The sequence below is a fragment of the Tenrec ecaudatus genome, chromosome 2, assembly GCF_050624435.1.
Source record: "Tenrec ecaudatus isolate mTenEca1 chromosome 2, mTenEca1.hap1, whole genome shotgun sequence".
In the NCBI taxonomy this organism is placed as follows: Eukaryota; Metazoa; Chordata; class Mammalia; order Afrosoricida; family Tenrecidae; genus Tenrec; species Tenrec ecaudatus.
In genome coordinates this window covers 83,582,913-83,589,789 of record NC_134531.1, presented here as the reverse complement: position 1 = coordinate 83,589,789, position 6,877 = coordinate 83,582,913, and the positions used below count along the sequence as shown (strand labels likewise).

The window sequence follows — 6,877 nt, the reverse complement described above, 5'->3', positions numbered from 1 at the left end:
GAGATACAAAATAACAATAATAATATATAATTGATCAAGGATTCATGAGGGTGGGGGAGGAAGGGGAAAATGAGTAGCTGATACCAAGGACTCAGATAGAAAGAGCATGTTTTGGAAATGTTGATGGCAACATATGTACAAAAGTGCTTAATACAATTGAATGATGGATTGTTAGAAGACTTGTAAGAGCCCTCCAATAAAATGATTGATGATCATGAGGGGGAAAAAATTAATCACAAAAGAATAGATGAGCTGTGAAATGACATAATAGACACCATTCATGAATGAAGCAAAGCTTCATTAAAAAGACAGGAAAGAAAGATCCAAGGTGCTACAATGGGCTCAAACACGAGAACCATTGTCATGGCAGTGCTTAGGTTTGCTGTCGCATAAGTCAGAAAGATCTCAATGAGACCTAATAATAGCAACGTCCTTTAGAACCGTGCTTCAACAGATTTTAAAACTTGGAAAAATGGACACATTTCTAGAAACACACTTGTACAGCCAGGAAATTATCTAATGTGATTAATCTAGCTAAAACCTTTCTCACCGATGAGCTTTTCCTGCATGGGTCTGGTAAGAAGGTGGAGGAGGATGCTCATAGAATTTGCCTGATAGTAATTGTGAACAAAGCCAGGAGCCTTGAGGGTGAAGTGGTTACAGGTTGGGCTGTGATTCTCATGGTCAGTTATCTGAAAGCACTGGTAGATCTTCAGGAGAAAGACTGGGTTTTCTAGTCTTTTAACAGTTACAATCATGGAAACCCATATGGGGTTACTATGGGTGAGCATTCAGTTAGTGAGTTTTAGCTATGAGCAGAATCCCCTGTGTTGAGCAAATATATCAACATAATAGAAAATCATTGATAAATATCTCTTATGTATCTAGATGCAAAAATTCCAAATAAAATCCTATCCAATAATAAACCAACAACAGCAATGGGGAAAATTTGAACGCATTCCTATTGTGAATAGGAAAACAAAAAAGGATACTCTTTTTTTACCTTCTTATTCAATATAGTGCTGGAAGTCTTACCTGAGCTATTACACACACACACACTAAGTCAATCAAACTGGCAAATAAAATGTAAATTCCTTCTATTTATAGGTGATATTATACTATATGTAGAAAACCTGGAAGACTCAATAATAAAATTGTTGGAAATAATTGAAGTGTGGCAGGATACAATATCAATGTACAACTTACTCTATTCCTGTATATTAATGAAGAGAATTATGAAAAGCAGATCAAGGAAGCAAGACCATTTACAATACATATCCAGAAGATGGAATACTAGGAATCAACAGCCAGAGAAAAAATGACCTTAATAAAGAACACTACAAAACACTACAAGGAACCAAGAGACATGCATAATGAAAGAACGCTTCATACCCAAGGTTAAGAAGACTTAATATTGTGAAAATGTCACACTACTCTAAGATATTTGTAAGTATCATGCTGTTCCCATCCAGATCCTTGTATTATTCTTTGAAGTGATGGAATTACTAATCATTAACTTTATACAGAATGAAAGAGACCCAGGGTAAGCAAAACACTATTGAAGAAGAAGAACAAAGTAAGGAGGCCTCTCACTTCCTACCTTACCACCTACTACGCAGTCCCAGTAGACAAAATCATCTGATACTGATAAAACAATATATATGTAAATCAATGAAGTGAATGGAGAACCCAGAAATAAATCCTTCCAACTACAGACATATGGTGTGTTGATGAAGGATAAACAAGCTTCAATTGCGTTAACAAAGTTGGATTTCTTCTTGAAAAAGAATAAAACAGGACTCATATTTCATTCCATAACATATGACATGCAAGATGAATTAAATATCCCCAATTAAACTGTAGAACCATAAACTATGGAGAAATGGGACAAACAGAGGAGTCTACAGGCATGGTATAAGCACACTATCAAACATAACAAACAACAACACACACACTCATAAAAATACAAAGTAGAGGACAGCAATCGTATAAAAATAGAACACTTCTGTTAGGGAAAATATTTCATCAAAATATTAAAAGGAAAGTGTATAGAATGGGAAAAATGTGAGCAATGGTGTGTTGCACAAAGATTAATCTCTAAAATATATAGAAAAATTTGAAACCTCAATAATTAACTTTTTAAAAATTCGAATTAAAAATGGGCATATGGGTTTGGGGTCTCTGCTCTGACACCCTCATTCTCAGCAATATGTGTTGATTTGTTTGTTTGTTTGTTTGGGGTCTTTTGATGCCTGTTACTTGGTCCTGAAGTTACCTCATGATTGCTGGTGTCCTTCTTCTATGTGTGCTTGTTGCTTCTCTGTTAGATTGCCACTTGTTTAACTTAAAGCCTTCAAATCTTTAAGACCCCACATGCTTTATCTTTTGATAGCTGGACACCATCCACTTTCTTCACTACATTTGTTTATGCAACCATTTTGTCTTCAGCAATTGTGCCAGGAAGGGTGAACACCACAGAATGCCAATTGTTCTTGCATTGAGGGAGGGTATGAGCAGAGGCCCGAAATCCATCAATCCCTCAGTGTACTGCCATATTAATATATATACACAGGCCACAATGGGACATCCTCTCACAGAGGGTCACAGGGAAGGGGTGAATCAACCAGGGTGCAGTAAAGCAACAATGAAACACACACTTTTCCTCTGGTTCCTTGAGACTTCAAATATGCTCCATACAATTGATATGTGAATTGTTATAAGAGTTGTAAGAGCCCCCAATAAAATGATCTTTTGAGAAATATGGGCAGAAGATATGAACAGACAATTTACTGGAGAAGATATCCAGGTGGCCAACAAATATATGAATAAATGCTTGCACTCACTGGGTATTCAAGAGATGTAAATCAAAAGAAGGAAGAGATAAAACCTTTCATCAGCATTAACTACTATCAATAATGCTTCAATGAATATTAGTGTACACATGTTTTTGGATTCCCTGCTTAGAGACTCTTAGGTCTATATACATAAATGGAATTGACAGATCATACAGTAATTCTGTTTTTAACCTTTTGGAGCATTGCTTAACTGTTTTGCACAATGACCACCCTATTTTCACATTCTCACTAAAAATGCACTGGTTGTTGGTATGTCGCACTCTCAGTTGCTTCGACCCATAAGGACCGCATGGACAACAGAAGGAAGCCCTGCTACTCTCCATCACCCTAACCAGTGTCCTCATGTCCGAGTCCATTGCTGCAGTCACGGTGCCAGTACATCTCACTGAGTCTCTCTCTCTCTCTTCAGCGACAAAGAAGGGAAAACGTGCAGTAGGATTCAGATTTCTCTCTCTCTTTTTAAAATTTTATCCCTTGACTCTAGTCATTCAATTTGGTATGATAAGATATATTTTAATATTTAATAATATCTAAACTTTTCTGTAGAAATGATACAGAATGTTTAAAATAAATTAAGAAAAATAAACATAATTATAAATTAGTATATAAAGAATATCATTGTGAATTAGTATACAAATATTATTTCTAATTGTATCATTATTGAAGCACAAGGGTGACTGCTCATGTGGAGATCTTACAATTTTTTCCCTATATTATTATACAAGGATTTTCAGAGTTTTCTGAAGTGAAAGTGTATTAAATGTCTTTGATCCTCACTAAAAATGAATGCTAAGTTTCAATCTCAATCACAATCAGCTTTAATACTTCTAATTTTAACCTTCAAAAATCACTAGAGTAGTTCATCTAAATGCAAGTAGCTGAGAAAGACAAGTTTCATAATGTGTGTTATAAATGACTATTATAAAGAACACTAGGTCCTAGAAAAGCAATAATTTTGCTATTTTTTTAAATGTCAGAAACATTTTTCCTGAGTAGAGTTTTACATCACTGTAATAGTTTTTGGCACTTCTTTATGTTACTATATATTGTTCTTTGATGGTATTAATAATAAAACTTCAGAAAAATATTTAAGTGATGTTCAGACATAAAGAAAGCTGAATCATAAGAGCACTGGTGATGAAGTTGTAGGTTAATTTAAAAGACATCCATTAAAACCCAATAACCATTCTGAAGGGGGAGAGTTATGGCACTCTGTTCTGCAGAGATGGACAGCTGGGGAGGTACCATGAGAAAGTTCTACCCTCTCCCCTGTGAGCACTATGATTTGGAGTCAATTTGAGGACAGTACAATTTTAATATAATAAACCTCATCAATCATTTAGATAAATGATTTCACTAATGGGACATTAATGAAAGCACCTATTTATAAGTGTGTGCATATAAATGTCTTTGTATAGGATACAAGACTTTTGAGACTTAATGAAAACACCTATTTATAAGTGTGTGCATATAGATGTCTTTGTATAGTACACAAGACTTTTAAGACTGTGCTCCCTAAGGTTTAGATCTCAAACCCAGCCAATGGCTTCATAAAAAATCTTGGGGACCTACTGTCATAGCCATGAAAATTCTAAGGAGCAATCCAGTGTACTACAGAGATCACCATGTGTCAAGGACAGAACATATGTCAGTTTAGAACTGTTGATTGGGATGCTAAAAAGTAGAACTATTTTAAATTAAAATTTGTTCTATACAAATGTATAGTTATATATCCAGACATAAGACATGCACATTGCACAAGTTATATTAGCAGTTGTTGGGGTTGGGGTGGGGTGAGTTAAGATTATGGGTTCAGGCAGGCGAATATTCCAATAAGATAGATATGTTTTCCCTTTTGACAGGGATTGGGGTTATACAATGATATGTATTTGTCAAAGACATTAGTACAAAACAATTTTTAAATGTACTTTAAATAAATTGCACCTGCTTTATTAGGGGCTGTCCTTTTGGCTCTGAATATTAATGTCCTTATGAACAACAGAATGAAATTACACCTGACCCTATGCCATCCTCAAAACTGTTACAGTCCCTGTGCCAGGTCTTTTTGTTTTTGTTGTTAAGATTTTTTTTCCTTCCCTGACTATCTGCTTTATCAAGCATGACGTCTAATGTCTTCTGATAATATCCAAAGTATGCAGGAAGTTTCCCCTGCAAAGAAATACTTCGGATTTATTTCTTCAACGTAAATTTATTTCTTCTGACATTCCAACATAATTGGATTATTCTTCACAATTCAAATGCATCAAATTTTCTTTGGCGTCCCTTTTCATGTCCAATTTTCACATGCAGATGAGGCTATTAAAAATACTTTATCTTTGGTGAGGCCTGCCTTAGTCCTCAAAGTACGTCTTTGCTCTCAAACATTTAAGGGGCTTTTGAACAGCAGACTGACCCAATGCAAGATGCCTTTGGTTTCTTGACTAGCATATGCATACATATTGAATGTGCATTCAATCAAAATGAAATGCATTGTTCTCTCAACATGATGTTGTCTAATGGTCCAGTTTGGAAGATCTCAAGCTGCCATCTATAACAGAGGTTTCAGCCCTTGATCTTCCTTAGCAAACTCTTTAAGTCCTCCTTGCTTTCTGCAAGCAAGGTTAGGTCATAACCTATCACAAATTTTTAATATGAAATGAATTACTATATAAACCTGCCACCATGTTCTTCATATCGTCTAGCTTCTCAGAAACTATGCTCAGCACACCGATTGAATAAGTAAGGTGAAAGGATGCAACCCTGACACAGATCTCCCCTGATTCTAAACAAAGCAATTTTCCTTTGTTATGTTCAAATAGTGCCTATTGGTCCCTGTGGAGGTTCCACATGAGCACAATAAAATGTCCAGGAATTCCAACTTTTCTCAATGTGATCCATAATTTTTTTATGGTACACACAGTAAAATGTCTTTGTATAGTCAATAAAACATAAGTAAACATCTTTCTGGTATTCTCTACTTTTAGCCAAGTTGTACCAGGCAGTGATACCCCGCTTGCCAAGCCCTCTTCTGAATCTGGCTTGAAATACTGGCAGCTCCCTGTCAATGTGCTGCTTACTTAATTTTGAATAATTTTTTTGCAAAATGTTAATATGTGTACATTATTATTAATATTGTGTTAATTTCTACATTATTCAGGGTCAGTTTTCTTTGGAATGGGTACAAAAACGTATCACTTCCAGATGATTGGCCAGGTAGTTCCCTTCCAAATTTTTGACATAAATGAATGAATGCCTTTAGTGCTTCCTTATCTTATTTTTCAAGGAAGAGTGCGGACGCAGTCCCCCACTACCACAAATTATGCAGTCGAATCGCCCACATTTGGGGAAATCGTAGGGGTCAGCGCATCCGAAGTGCAATGGATAAGCCTCGCCCTGGGAAAACCACCTTCATGATCATAGTCTCTCCCCTGCCAGGTAAGTATAGTGATTCATTATCTTGATGAAACATTTCAATTGGTATTATATCAATTCCTTATCTTTTGCTAATGACATGATGCAGTATGGAATTCTGCAATATCATTGATACTTGATGATATGCTACTTCTTGAAATCGTTGAAAGTTGAACAATAATATTTGGCAGTGTGACTATGTATTCCTAAATATGTTTTTTAATAATGTAAGATCTATTTTCCTATGTTACTATAGAAACATTAGTTTTAATATGAAGTAATAAATAGATCAACAGTTTTTGTCAAAATCCTATTTAAATGCAATCCTGTGTTCACTTCAGATTTTGAAATGTGATCTATTTGAAAAAGATTGATTCATTTCTTGGTTTTCCATCTGATTTGGCATAACATCTACTTCCTAAATGATCATTATTGAAAATTAATCTAGACATGGCAGCTATATGTCCATGAATGCTGATAATAATATTTTAATGGAGAGTTAATTAGTGCATGAACATTAGAGAAATGCTAAGTAAAAGTAAAAGAGAAGAATGTACAGAACAGGACTGAAACAATTGAAACTTGCGTCAGAAAAATAAGATAGTGAACTG

At 35.2% G+C, this 6,877-nt stretch overlaps 1 non-coding gene across 1 annotated transcript; it reads right to left on the bottom strand.

Annotated features, from left to right (window-relative positions):
* Positions 1-6,134: 6,134 nt before the first annotated feature.
* On the bottom strand, positions 6,135-6,298 carry LOC142441635 (U1 spliceosomal RNA). Its single transcript, XR_012782998.1, has one exon. It is a non-coding gene; the product is annotated as a U1 spliceosomal RNA (small nuclear RNA).
* Positions 6,299-6,877: the final 579 nt, after the last annotated feature.